The sequence below is a fragment of the Acinonyx jubatus genome, chromosome E3, assembly GCF_027475565.1.
Source record: "Acinonyx jubatus isolate Ajub_Pintada_27869175 chromosome E3, VMU_Ajub_asm_v1.0, whole genome shotgun sequence".
Classification (NCBI taxonomy): Eukaryota; Metazoa; Chordata; class Mammalia; order Carnivora; family Felidae; genus Acinonyx; species Acinonyx jubatus.
In genome coordinates, this window is record NC_069398.1 from 4,809,735 (window position 1) to 4,824,646 (window position 14,912).

Below are 14,912 nucleotides of genomic sequence, written 5' to 3' on the forward strand. Positions count from 1 at the left end.
ACACAGAATCTGAGGCAGGCTCCAGGCTCTGAGCTGTCAGCAGAGAGCCCGACGCGAGGCTTGAACCCACTGGCCATGAGATCCTGACCTGAGCCGAAGTCAGACGCTCAACCAACTGAGCCACCCAGGCGCCCCTCGAAACCAGTCTCTTTAACTGTAGGACTTGCAAATGAACTTTTGAAAAGACTGTACAGCAGGTTAAGCATTCCCTTCCCATTGTGTTAGTACAATTCCTACTAATAGATTTATTTCAGTTCTTCCTTTGTGGTCTGTCTGCACTCACCAGACTATAAGCTGCATAGGGCAGGGACCTTCTCTCTCACCCCTGCATCCTGAGTACCTGGGACTGTGCTTGGCACAAAGCAGAGACATAGTAAATATTTGTTGAATTAATAATAATAATAAAAAAGACATGACCGGGAAATCTTGTGAATTCTCTGTATGTCCTTGGTGAGCCCTTTTCTCACGTATCCTGCAAGACCCAGACTGGCTCTTCATTATAAACTTCCAATTAAAGACCCGAATTAAGTTTCAGTAAATAATCACAGGGAAAACCTTCAGTTGCCATGACAACCCTCTGTTAGCTCCCATTTCCTGGACATCTGTTTATAATCCTTGGCGGCATGGCTTGAATAAACAGCCCTTGCTGACCAGCCCGCAGCCTCTGGAGCCTTCACCTCCCACCCCGGCCCCTCTGCCTGTTCCACACACTGCAGCCCTGCCAGACGGAAGTTTCTCAAACTCACCTTGTCCCCACCTGTCTCTGATTCACGACACATGCCCCCCCCTTCTGCTGACCCCACATCCTCCCAGTCTGTGTGAGGACCCGCCCGCCTGGAATAACCAAAGTAGAATGAATGAGTTCCCCTTCCTTCTCTGATTCTTCATGAATTTACTGGCGTCGTTCCAAGTTCCCTCCTCAAAGAAGAACACCTCGGAGGGAAAAATAGTTGAGATTCTTGATTCTTATTTGGCTCAAAACAGCTTAATGATGTAAAGATGCCCAGGTGATTGGGTGCGTGGGATGATACAGAGTTGGGCTGATCAGACTTGGTTTCGCAGTAACCGTATCCCTTTAAATCCCGTGCCTTGGAAGTGTTGTCCTAGGGCCAAACGTTTTACTGATACTCAGTTTGAGCACGAGCGATTAAAAGCGTAAAGCAGGCAGTTTGGTGTGTGAAGTATACAGCTTTTGTTTAAGCCCCAAGGTATGGCTTGTCTCCACCAGAGGCCTCCCATATTTTACTTTAATGTTTGATGTATACGGAATTCCCACAAGCTAATTAAAAATCAGACTGCTCTGCCGGTAAGCATTCACTCTGTGAACTAATTTCTGCCAAACGGCCGTAAATGTGTCCCCTGGTGTGAAATTTAGACCTGCTTTCCCATCAGAAAAGAGCCGTGCGGTTTAGTCCCCGTCTCTTCATTTGAGGGAGAAGGAAACTCAGGCCCCACCCAGAAAGGTCAGTTGCCTCCACTAAGGCCCCGAAGCCTCCTAAGTGCCCTGCTGGGATTCTCCTTGCTCCCACCCCTCTGTCCTCACCAACCCCCGCCCGCGCTCGCTGCTCTGAACTCGGAACGATCGTATGGTTCCCGAGTGCAGGGGGCTCTTCTAGCCCCGGACGGGTATCCTTAGTGCTCGTGGCAGCCCTTCCGGGAAAGTGCCGTTCCTACCCTGCTTGCCGGGTGAGAGACCGGGGGACCCGAGGGTAGGCAGCAGCGTGCCGGGGTCCCCCACCCGTGCTCCTCGCCGTGAGGCTGTGCTGCTCTAGGATGCTAGGAAGCGTCCAGAGAAGGGACAGATGTGGAGGGAGGACCCAAGTGGTAGGCAAGGGAATGCGGGCCATTCCAGCCAAAATAACGCAGAGCCGGGAAACCCCAAAGGATTAGCAGAAACCGGGAAGCCTGTGCAGGGCCAGGAAGGGTCAGAAAGTATCTGAGGAGCCGGCCAGCCCTCCGGAGAGGGGCCTCAGCTCGGTTCCGGCCGGTGTCTGGGCTTCTTGGAGAATGCGGTTCAAAATGTCACCTCCTGCAGGAAGCCTTCCCTGATTCCTCTTCTGGCCTTTTCCCCCCCTGCCATGGCCTTTGTCAAATTCTATGCAGTTGTTACTTGCTTGGTCTCCCCAAGTGAGCAGGAGCTCCTGAGGGGGCAGGTCTTGTGTATCTCTGTGGCCTGCTTGGTCAAGCACAGGGTCTAGCACCAAGGAAACATGCCCCAGAAATGTTTGAATGGAAAGTCTGAGACAGTGAAGGGAAAAGCGGGTGTCAATGGTTCCAGCTACGAAGCCATTTTCTTCTTCCACAGCTGGCCTGGTTGCCTCCAGGGTCTGGGTCGACTCTTAGCAAGAGAGAACATCCCCCACCCAGGAAGGGCCTCGAAAATCAAACTCAGAGCCATGGACCAGAGGAGTTCTCTGAATTCTAGTCAGCACCCGTGGGTGCACAGATGCCCCACAGATGCCTTTTCTAGTGGTATTAACAGTATAAACCCCACAGGTTTTGGGGAAAATGCTCTAGCTCATATTCCCTGTCAGGAGGACTCTCCCTAGCCCAGGGAGGGACAGTCCCTTGGGTCAGGATCTGCTCACCAGAATACCCTTGTGCACTTTTCTGATGAACTGTCAGGGGAAAGAGAAGATTTGACCCTGTCTCCGAGAACCTTCTATCTGAAGGGAGAAAGATGTGCCCACACAATCATGCTTGTGGAGAGAAATCGCAGGATTTTTCTGTACCTCATCTCCTCTGCTCCTCACAGAGCCGCTGTGAAGCAAGTGGTGAATCCATTCTTCAGATGAGGGGAAAACACCTGGGGCTCAGAAAGGTCACCCAGAGCAAGGACGTGTCTACCTCCTCCTTCACTGCATAAGAGTTATGTCGCCCGGTGCCTGGCACCTAGGAGCCACCGGGCAAAGACCAGGTGGAGGAACAGAACAAGGGAGAGGCAGAGCCTTGATCCGAGCCCAGGTCAGCCTGACCACATCCTAGGGTGGGGGTGGGGGGGCCCAGAGCAGAGGAATCACGGGGTGGGGGGAGGGGCACTGGGGCTTCTGCATCAACTGCTAGGCTGCCGAGTGGTAGCAGGCCAGAGGGAGCCATACCGAAAGCTGCAAGTCGACTCTGTGTTCGTCTGTCTCTCGGTGCGCAGCGGAGAGCTTAGGTATTCAAATCTCTTCTTGGAAATCTCAAGTATTCCATTCGGCTGCCTCAGAGTTAGGTAACTGTATTTACTCGTGCTAAACAGGGCCATTTTCAGAGAGGAAATTATGCAGTGTGCCATGCAAATGTGGCATTCTGGGAGATAAGTGTGGTCGCCAGTGCATTATAACGATCAGATCGCGGTGCCTCTGGTGGCAGCCCCTGTGTCACTCTTGATAAGAAAGAGGATGTGCCACGCTCTACTTGGAATTGCTGCTCATTTGGATTCTGTTTCTGGGAATTACGTTTTCACCAAGTTGTCTGTCTGTGAACTTGGTTTAGTACAAAGAAGGAACAGGGAATAAGGCTTTTTGCAAGTTGCAACAACAAAAAAAGTCCTCCTGATGTCTCGAGCAGTCAGAGGGAGCTCCCCACCCCCCACCCCCCCACACTCACGTCTAGACGAGAGGGAACAAGAAAAGTCAGATTACTCCCTTTTTGTTCTCCCAAGAAGAAAGTCTCTTGAAATTCTCAAGGGGGAAAGATGAAGACATGTGATGGGTTTTCTTTGGCTACCTTGTGAAAATAGGTCACGTTATTTTACTAGACATGGCGTGTGCTTTTCAAGCAAGAGAAAGGAAGTGGTCATGGAAAACCCCTCCTCTGGAAGCAGATGGAGCTGAGCCCCAGCCCAGGACTGCCCCCAGCCTGCGGGCACCTAGGACAGCCGGCCTCCCCACACCTCAGGCTTCCCTGTCTGAAAAGGCACCAGTGCCTTCCTTCCATTTGGCTGTTGCTCTGGGGTCATTTACAGTCACCAAGACATCGACACATCGTTGCTTGAGTAATTGCTGAATGAACACATGACAGACCCACCCCCCCATATCAACACAGTCAGGACGGACGTCGTGTCCTTGGTGGCCCCGGAGTCCACGGGGTGATGCTAAGATTCTGCAAGGTCAGGGATCACTAGAAAGAGCGCTATGGGTGACTAGCTACAGTAGCCGCATAAAGCGTGATACACAGGGGGTCGGTGAAGAATCACATCGTAGGCACCGTTGATCGCCCAGCCCCGTGTCCTGACGCCGCTATGTGCTTGTGTGACTTCCCTGACCACCCGAGCAGGTCCGTTCAGCCCCCGGCATTTTATTCTGGAAACAGTCCAGCACGCCGCCGACTTGAACCAGTCGTACGGCCGACGGCCTTGCCGTGATAGGTGACACCGAATGGTTCTCCCACCCTTCCGCTCCACGCGTTTGATCGCGTATCTGCTTCTCCATCCACCACCGCTTTCCTTCTTTTCTTTGTTTCAACGTGTGACACATTGCAGGCCTCAGTACCCTTCTCCCTCAGTACGTCAGCACACGCATCACCAATGGAGCCATAAAGTCGGTTTATTACCCTGGCCTACAGATGAGGCCGCCGTGTGCCCCGGGTCACGTGCCCAGGGTCACCGCAACCAGGAAGTGGCAGGGCTCCGCCTGCTCTCCAGGCGGGCAGCCCCCGACGCCTGGCGCGTGGCTGTCCCCACGTGGCTCCCCCGCGTCGAGAGCCGTGGTGACGGGAGAGGCAGAGTCGGAATGCAGCACAAGACCGCAGAGGTATCTGAGCAGGGCTTCAGGCGCTTGCCTCTTGGTGCTCTTGGTAGGGGTGTGTGGAGAGGGGGCCCAAGGCCAGGTTGTGAGCGTGGCAGCCGTTGGGGCAGCCCCGCTGACCTGGTGGAAATCTAGAGCCAGCGCTCGGTCACAGTTTCCGTGGGCGACTGCATTCCGGCACCTGTCCTAATATCTGCATCCCTTTGCACATCAGGGGAACATCACCGGTACATTTTTTTTCCCTTTGTTCTTGAAGGGACCTGACTTCCTGTTCCAAGACCTGCTCTCCATCCAGGAAGCATAGCATTTTACAGCTGCCCCCAAGCTGTGCTGGGAAGGAAGGCTTTAGGGAGCTTCAAAGAAGACAAAGTAATTGATTGCTACTTGGAGCAAATAACCCATAAGCTGTCCGTGGGTTGATGGAGAAATGGTTACTTAATTTTCTTCAAAGGATTGATCTGACTGTCAGGAGAAGCAGCCAAGCTAATTGAGTGTGCATGTTCGCACCCTACGCGGAAACAGTTGACTCTCATTCTTGTTTTGACTTCAGAATGTCCCGGGTCTTGCCTGGAGTCTCCCCCTGGCATTAATCAGGCTCAGGAAGGTCTGGGGTTGCTCATGCAAGACCATTCTCCTAGGGTGGGTCTGTAGAATTTGCCAGGGCCCGGTGCCTGTCTGCCCCCAGCACGAGGCACCCTTTTCAGAGCCCTCGGGACTTGCGTGTGTGGTCTCTTACGCGCCAGCGCGGCTGTCATTTTCATTTTGGTAGTGCATGTTGACGGAGTGGTGATACTGGGAGATGGACCGCCCTTCCCCGCCGGGCTTCTGATGGACCGCCCCGGGGGGCCTGCGTCTAACTCTTCCCCCAGGCCCCCCGGAGAGCCAGCCCGAGCCCGGTGAGTCATCAGTCGCTTCCCAGCCATGCATTACTGGTCAGTTAAGGCCTCTCCCCTCAGCTGCATTCTGTCATCGGGGAGCCGTGCCAGGCTGGCTTTCCCTGGAGCCCCTGCCAAAGCTTTATTCACTGCCATAGAGCACCTTCTGTGTCTCACACAGGCCAGTTTTCAGAGCGTCGGACAGCTCCAGAGGGTTGCCATCTGTGTGCGAGTGTGGAGACCCCGTGAGCCCCCGGGCTCGGCTTGCCTTGCTCCCACCGTATCCCTGCTCCTGAACGGAGCCTGAGGGGCGGCATGAGTGCCCAGCGTGAGTCTACCTTCCGTGGCAGGAAGGGGGAGCCTCCAGGGTGAAAGAGAAGCGGTTTTTGTCCTTCCCCTAGAGAAGGGCCCAGGTCTGCCACTTGAGGGGGCCACCAAGTGCCCGGTGAAGGGGAAACTTCGCGAGAACGGTCCTGGAGCACGTGGGTGGCTCCGCGATGTCAGCCACCGGGAGACCAGAACCCCTGGGGCCTGCCTGTCGAGAGCCCGGGCCATCTGACTGTCCCCCTGCCAGAGCCAGCCAGCGTCCTGCATCCTCAGGAGCTAGCCCAGGTTGGGGATACCCCCTTTCTGAGGGAAACGAGGGTTGGTCCTCTCTCTGGCCGCATCCACAGGACTGGGATCCGGGTTACAATCAGCGTGTTCCGGATGGTGGGAAGGTCCCATGTTTGCTCCGGCTTCTTATCGCACGTGTCATTATCAGTCATGTGTCCTTGGGAGGTTACTTGATGTCCTGCGTTTGTGTCCTCTGTGGTGAACCCACCTTACAGGATCCTGGGGAGTATGTCAAGTGGGAACTCAGTGCCCGGCATCTATACAGGAGCCCTCCACACACGTTGTCATGGGGCCAGCAGCCATCGATAGGGGTCCCCTACCCTCAACCCCAGCCCTGACAGTCTTTCCGTATGCGATTGTAGAGGACCACATTCCCACTGGACAGAGCCATTGACTCCGGGGAGGGTCCATAATCCCATTTTAACTAATTTTAGCCTCTCCAATCCCAGGCACGCCTACAGATCCTAGAATAGAAAGCCAGGCCACTCTTGGACCCCGCATTCCTCGAGAAAGCAGTCATGTGGCTTTCTGTGCACCAAGAAATCCTGGTCTCCTATCAGCTGTAAAGTCTCACGATGGGCCTGGTGTCTAGGAATCCCAGGGTGGCCTGCCTTCCTCAAGGAATCCGGGGACCCGTCCTGACCTCTGGTTAACAGCAGGAGCCTGAGAGGCTTGGTAGTGATACGGAGTTGCTAATCTAAACTCCAGCTGTGGTGGCGTTCCAAGAATTGACCCTAAAGCCCAGAGTATTAGATTTCAAAGCGCTGGGATTCAGCCGGCCTAGAAATCCCACCGTAAGGATCAAGACTTCGCTTCTAAATGCATTTGGAGCCACCAACGCCAAGAATTAAATTACGGTATTGGCTTCCATATTTTATCATGAAGGGATTATTTAAATACAGCAAAAGTCAATCAGCCCCACTTATTGCTCAGTAATGAGCCACGGCCTGTCAGGGGGAGCCGTGGAGGGAGGCCTCAGCCCAGAAACTGAAATGACAGCTGGTCGGGAAGTCCTTTGCCTCCAAACCGGAGGACCAAAAGACACTGGCATCCCTCCATCTCGTTGACAAAGACTTCTTCAGTGCCTCCCACTGCCCAGAACCTTCCTGGGGGTACACAGCAGTGAAGAGACTGGCCAGGGCCCTGCCTTCTTAGGGCCTTCTTATGTCTAGACAGGAAACGGGCCTCAACCAGGAGGGAGGGGGTAGATGGGATATTGGCAGGCATTGGGGCATGGTCGGGGGTGAGTTGGGTAGATGCAATGGAGAGTGACAGGTTAGAGGGACAACCACGGATTGGGGGGGGAGGGCCCTCAGAGAGGCCAGGGACCCTTGTCACTCACCTACCCGTGAGCCTGTAGCAGTTCTGAGAAACAACCCAAGACCATGAATCATTTTGTCCCTCCAGCCTCGCTTAGTCTAGAGGCTCCATTCGGAAGGTGTGACTTTGCCCCGGGCCGGAGGGCTCTGACTAGAGAGTCGTGGCTCCCGAGAGCTAGGGTGCCGCCAGGCAGCAGCCGTGGCTGGTGAAGGCCGCCCAGCCGGTGTCCGTGACGCGCGCCGGGCCCTGCGAGCGGAGTGGCCCCGGGCCTCTCCCCCATCCCCTCGACGGCCCTGCAAGGGTTAGGTCTCGATTTCCTAAGGGAGGAACCTGGGACCCACGGAAGGAAGTGGCTTTAGCGTCACATAGTTGTTGGTGGCAGAGCTTCAATTTGAGGCCGGGTCCCACGGCCCCAAGCCCAAGATGCTTGTACCGATCCTGCGCTTCGTGGTAAGGTGGCTCCTTCACACGCGTTCCGTTTCTCGTCCTCTCCCTCGACGCCTTCTGCAGGAACATGTCTGCCTTGCTTTCCGTCCATGCTGCTCAGCCCTGCAGAACCTTTCCCCGCATCCCTCTTGGCCAGCCCCGAGCTGTTTCTCCAGATTAGTCTTCCGGGACACGGTGTGCGGTCTCTTGGTGGCGCCGGAGGAAGTCAGCGTCTCGGGAGTGCCTGGATTCCACACGTGATTACAGTTCGTCACGGTGACCACTCGTGCAGTTCTTCACCGCTGAGTAACAACCCACCCTAGAAGTGCAAGGCTTGCGTCACCTCCAACAGCTAGGGTCACTCGTGTTGCTCACAGGTCTATGATTTGCCCAGCGGGGCTCAGCAGTGCTACTCCGCTCCACGTGGCATCAGCCGGGGGCTGGCAAGTTGGGCCCTGGGTCTTGCTCTGTGTCTGGGGGTGTCCGTGTGGCTGCTTGGGCTTCCACAGAGCATGGTGGATAGGCTGGTTCCAAGAGCGTTTGGAGACCTTGCCTTGGAAACCACGTGGGATCACGTCGACTGTTGTCTTTCGGTCCAGGCGGTCGCAGAGGCCCACCCAGGTTCCAGGAGAAAGGACATAGACCCCAGCACTTGGTGGGAAGAGGGCCAAGGCCTCACTCTAAGAAGAGTGTGTAAGGTGGGGTTGGTGCTGGAAAGAATGGTCCATAAGGGAGCCCCTGGGGGCTCAGTCAGTTAAGCATCTAACTCTTGATCTCGGCTGAGGTCAGGATCCTATGGTTCATGGGCTCAGGCCCCGTGCATCAGGCTCTGAGCTGACAGCACGGAGCCTGCTTGGGATTCTCTCTCTCCCTCTCCCTCTCTCTCCCTCTCTCTCTCTCTCTCTCTCTCTCTCTCTCTCTCCCCCCCCTCTCTCTGCCCCTCCCCTACTCATGCATGTGCTCTTTCTCTCAGAGAAATAAATAAACTTAAAAAAAAAGGAACAGTCCATAAGAAAACCCATTTCACTGCCCCTCTGGTTCCTTCGATTGTATCAGGGAGGTCTCAGATTGGCTCTAGTTTGTCTTTGAACTTGTAGAACTCTTGGCTGTCTGTATCCAAAGAGCAGGCTTTCGGCCACAGTTTAATAAAAGGGTCTCGTTAATCTGTTTGACAGTCAATTTATTTATCATAAATCTGGTTTTTTGCTCATGGTAATGATATGATGTTTCCTTTTTAAATAAATTTATTTTAGTGAAACTTGAGTGCCTTCAAGAGAAGGAAGAATAGGCCCTCCTTTGCTGCTATGGATTTACTCTCACGGGCACATACGGACAAGGAGGTCCCTTCCTCTGTTGCCGCAAAGCTTATAAACAACCTGAATGACCATCAGCTGGGGAGCTGTTCGGTCAGAGAGTCATTAGAGAGCGTGGCTGTGACCAGGAGTGAGGCGGGCCTGTGTGCGAATGTGTCACCGAAACTCATGGGTACGTGGCAGGAGCGTGAGGCCGAGCACGTGCCGTGCTCCCTCCCCTTTGTGAGTGACAGACAAGGCGGGGAGAGCGTCGCCACACTTGGAAACACACTGGGGGTGGATGCCCATAAACCGGGATGGTGGTTGCCTCTGGCGGGGGGTGGACAGGGGAGACTTAATGATCCACTGTCAAGAAGGTCACAGCTTTTTCAGTGGGAGCACAGGAATGTGTTATGCAAAGAGAAGGACCCTCTAAATATCTTCAAATAAAATGGCAAAGAAAGGGAACAGAAGCAGTGAGTGACCAGGAGTAGGGGGGACAGTCCGGTCTCCCTGGAGCGAGGCCCCACCAGGAGGCAAGCCACACCTCTGGGGCCCTGGGCTGCGATGGAGACCTCTATCCTCCCTGTGTCTGTAGGGTGCCGTCTCTTCCCAGTTGCAGACTTGGTCTCCACCGTGTTCTGTGGCCCTGAGCATGCTGGGGGCACTGGCTAGCCTTGTGCTTCTCGGTCTGGCCGCCTAGGACGATGCCTGACCGGATTTCTCGGGCTCACACACATCTTCCGGTCGGTTTGGAAATGTGCATGCCTGTGTACCCAGAGGGGCAGTTGGAGAGACCCCAGCTTCTTGTCATCGCTCCGTTCGTGATGATTGTACTGCCTTCCAGATCAGGCAGAGCCGCCGGGCCAACAGCTCAGCCTGGTGCTGCTTCCCAACCCTTGTCGGACCCCAGAAGGGCCCGAGGCCCCTTGTGGAGGGACGTGGAAAGAGATTCACTTTCCTCTTTGCTACCACAGACAGCATAAAATGACCTTGACCCCCTCACCCTTAATCCCACCTCATCCCCTCCAAAAAGGCAATCACTGTGCACCCTGCCAGACGTTTTCCTAACACTCTCTCTTTTACCACCCACATGCTGGAACCATAGAACATACACGGCAGGGCTTGGCGAGGTTTAATTTTACACGAATTGCATTAACACTGTGCGTGTCAGGCTGCAGCTTGCTTTTTCCAGTCAACAGTATGTTCTTGAGACTTGACCGTGTTGAAATTGCCGGGAATCTGAGTCGTTCCTTGTTGTTGCCATGTTTTTGCGCTGAATGAACGTGCACGTTTTTTGTGGGTTTTTTGTTTGTTTGTTTGTTTGTTTGTAGGCTCTCCCTTGTTGTAGGACATCTGGGTCACTCTAGACCCAAATCCTGCCATCACCATTCTTGTTCATGCCTCTTGGCCCTCGTGTGTGTTTTTCTTGGGAACATACCAGTTGCCAGGTCATGTGGTGTGAAAGTTTCACTTTAAATAAAGAATGCTAATTTGCCCTTTCAAAATGTCTATGTTAATTTGTTCTCCTAGAGCTCTTGGGAAATCTTTGTCAGTTTTTCTGTGTCCTCGCCACTTGTCACCTCCCCGTCGATGGGTAGAAGGTGGTGACTTGTTTAAAAATTTTTCCCTGTGTTGTCGTGAGGTCGAGCACCTTGTTGTGTGTTTACTGGCTGCCCCCATTCTCCTGTCTCTGAATGGCCCCTGGGACTCCTTCACCATTTACTGCAAGATCATTTGTCCCTTAGCGGTATTTTGCAACTGTTTTGCCCGGCCTGCAAAGTCACTTGTTATATGGGAGTTAAGTGTTAACGTTGCTGTAATCAGTTTGCCGATCTTGTATTCATTTATTTTTTGTATGTGTTGATTCTTCTTTTTTATTTATTTTTTAATGGTTATATTTGAGAGAGAGACAAAGTGCAAGCAGGGGAGGGGCGGAGAGAGAGGGAGACAAAGAATTGGAAGCAGGCTCCAGGCTCTGAGCTGTCAGCGCTGAGACCAGTGCAGGGCTTGAACTCATAAACTGAGAGATCATGACCTGAGCTGAAGTCGGATGCTTAACCACCTGAGCCACCCAGGTGCCCCTCGTACTTCTTTTTTAAGAAAACCCTGCCCTGCCCCCAAGATCACATGAGGATTCCCCTATGTTGTCTTCTGGCGATTTCCTGTAAATTTTTGTTTTTATGTATTTTATTATCATTTTATATTTTATTGTTATATTTTTTTGTGAAAGAGAGCAAGTGAGTGGGGGAGGGGCAGAGAGGGAGGGAGACAGAGGATCCGAGGCAGGCTCCAGGCTCTGAGCTGTCAGCACAGAGCTTGGTGCCGGCCCCAAACTCAAGAATGGTAAGATCATGACCTGAGCCGAAGTCGGATGTTTAAGCAGCTGAGCCACCCAGGCTCCCCTGTAAAATTTTGAACTAGAACCCTAGGCTCCACCCCTTTTGAAAAAGTGGAGTTGGTAGGGGCGGGACCCAGGAGGTTCACATGGGCAGCAAGATCCGGGCAGTGCCCGTGCTGCCCGGGCCACAGGCTTCCTGGGGGTCAGGCAGGGAGGCTCATGGGGTCACCACACCCTGACAGTCCTCCCCATGTCCCCCTCCCAGTACCTCCACCCTGATGGCCCCTCTGTCGTGGAGCAAAATCCAGGGTGCCTGCGTGAAGGCAGCAGCCCTCGGACTAGACCGTGGGTGGGACTGGGTTCCGTTCAGCAGCCCCTCCCCTGGGCCCCCCTCCCCCCAAAACATCCAGAGATGAGCAGACAGCCCCTGTCCCCAGGGCTTTAGATGAGAATACCCATAGCCAGTGTGGGAGCAGCAGAGGGCTGGGTGGGGGGGGGAGGAGTTCCCCAAGATGACACCAGGAGGCCCACAGACGAGCCCCCACAGCATTGCCTGGTCTCCCTGAGGACCCCACTTTGTTTTCCCTTAGCTGCCCCCAAAGCTTCTGAAAAGCCAGAGGCTCCCCCACTCTGGAGGTCCTGGCTCCCCGGGGACGGTTGCCTTTTACTTTTCTTATGAAATGCCTCACGGGGAGAGGGAGGGGAGGTTGATGTCTCAATTGCATTTCTGAACATTGTTCCGCTTTGGGGTTTTGTCCTTCCTTTTTTGTTCTTGGGGGCAGAGATAGTGGGTCCCTTTTTGGCCCCCGAAGCTCTCAAGGACCCCAGGCTTTATGAGGGTGGTGCCTGCCCCCAAACCCCACTGTTTCAGACAAAACCCCGTTGACATTGCCCATTGCCACCACAGCTGTGTCTGCCTTCTCCGGTCACACCACGAGGGGCACGTCCTCCATGGATGTGAAGAGAGAAGAAATCCTAGGATTCCACCTTCCTGCTTGTTGGGGGAGCAGGGGATGGGAGAAAGGGGAAAGGGAAAGAAAAAGCATCCCTCACCATTTTGTTTTCTACATAGAAAAGTAAAACCTTGTCGTTGAGGAAAACGCTTTAAGTCCCGAGTGAAGAAAATAAACTCTACATACTACAAAGAACATGCTGGAAACAGTGGGCATGCTGGCTTCCACTTCTGAATACAGAGGGCCAGTAGGGACATTAGACATTGTGGATGAAATAATTTTTAGAAATCTTCTAAGGTGCTTGGCTGGGTTGTTGGGAAAGGGGGCAAGATCCTTGCCACAGAATATGAAGAAAGTCGAGGGTTAATCCCACCTGGTGTTGGTGTTTGCCGTGGGGCTGCTGGCCGTCCTAGGTGGGCCTACCCCTGGGAGAATGCACAGAGACATGAAGCCCTTAAAAGCCCAGAGGAAGCCATCCCCGTGAAGCCGCAATCCCCAACGGATTAGCTTTCAGAGGGTTAAACGGGGCTGTATATAGGAAGGTGGTGCTGAGAGAGGAGAGGAGTTTCCCTGTCCTTCCTAGATCTTAATGGAAAGTAAAAATGGGGGGGGGGGGCGTAAATCCTTGGGGAATACCTGAGCCCAGGTCCGTCATCACGTGTGTCTGGGGCCAAGAGTTCTACTGTCTGCATAACCTTCCCTCCCCTCCCCCACCCACCCGCCTCCAATAACGTAAGCCAGATATGTGGTTACAGTGCTCTCGATCGAACCCACTGGGGCGCTTCAGGTATCACACAGCTGGAATGTAGTAACTCACAGCTGTAAATTTGCTAAAACTCCAGCTGTACACTTAAAATGGGTGCATTTTACGGTATATAAATTATAACTCCATAAAGCTGCTTCCAAGAAGAAAAAAAAAAACCCCATCTACCATTCTTGTTATCAGAAACATCTAATGTTTCCGTTTTATTTTCTGCATTTGTGTTTTCTTTGTAGGGATGCTTCTTTAAAAAACAACAACATCAAAATCAGAGTAATACAGTTCTTATCCTCTTCCATTTCAAATTTCAGTGGCTTTTCCAATGTCGTTGCAGTTATTTGTAAATAGGATTGTATACTTGGGTTTTTAATACGTACTTGAAGAGTACGTCTTGAGTAATTTCTCATTTTAAAATAATTTCAAGGAGGGGCGCCTGGGTGACTCAGTCGGTTGAGCGTCCGACTCTTGGTTTCGGCTCAGGTCGTGATCTCACGGTTCGTGGGTTTAAGCCCCGAGTCAGGCTCTGCACTGAGCAAGAAGACTGCTCAGGATTCTCTCTCTCCCCCTCTCTTTCTGCCCTTCCCCTCCTCCCATGTTCTGTCTCAAAAAATAGCTATTTAAAATAATTTCAAGGAATACAGTGCTATATAGTAACAAAAATTTAAGTTCTGCCATCGATGCCCCCACCCCACATAGGCACTCCCCCCCGCCCCCCACCCCCCACCGACCATTCTCACTTCCCTTTCCATAGGCAACTATTGTTCACGTTTGGTTAAACATAATTTTTAAATGGGTAGATAATTTTGCATGTGATGGGAAAAAAAATCATACTCAAATTTTTCCCCTGTTTGGGGACATTTAGGTTGTTTCCTGTTTTGGCTATTTAAAAAAAAAAAAAATTTGGCAGAGGATTCCATTGGAGGCAATTCAAAGCAGACGGTAGCTTTAACGGTCCTGTCTTACTCTGGAGATGTCAAAGCCATCAAGGACAGGCACTAAGTTAGACCTCGAATTGGAGGATAATTTCCAAGTAAGAGAAAGGGCCCAGCACACGGTAAGGATTCTGTGTTAAACACGGTTCTCCTTTAAAGCACAGAACATCTTGGGGAGCCTGGGTGGCTCCGTCGGTTGAGGGTCCGACTCTTGATTTCAGCCCTAGTCATGATTCCAGGGTCGTGGAGTCTAGCCCCCTGTTGGGGTCTGTGCTGAGCATGGAGCCTGCTTAAGATCCTGTCTCGCTCGCTCTCTGTCTCTCTGTCTCTCTCTCTGCCCCTCTGCTGCTTATGCTCTCTCTCTCTCTCAAAAAAAAAAAAAAAAAAAAATATATATATATATATACACACACACACACGAAGCACCAAGCATCTCAGAATAAGGGAGATTATTCCCATCATACAGATGGAAAACTGTGGTTCAGAGGGGCCAAGTGCCTTGCCCAGAATCACACAGCATCTAGTACAAAGGTCAGCTCTCAGTTGCCAGACACCAGATTGGAAGTATGACAGTTCTAGAACCAAGCAGGGCACTCTTGTTTTCCTGCGCCTTCCCTTAATTCAGGCAAACACCGTCACAGCTTGCCACCCATCATCTGTCTGCAAGG

At 52.8% G+C, this 14,912-nt stretch overlaps 1 protein-coding gene across 12 annotated transcripts in view; it reads left to right on the plus strand.

The window, feature by feature from the left end:
• The window catches only part of CLEC16A (C-type lectin domain containing 16A), a 199,202-nt gene that overhangs the window by 132,485 nt on the left and 51,805 nt on the right, over positions 1 to 14,912 (plus strand). The window lies entirely within an intron of this gene.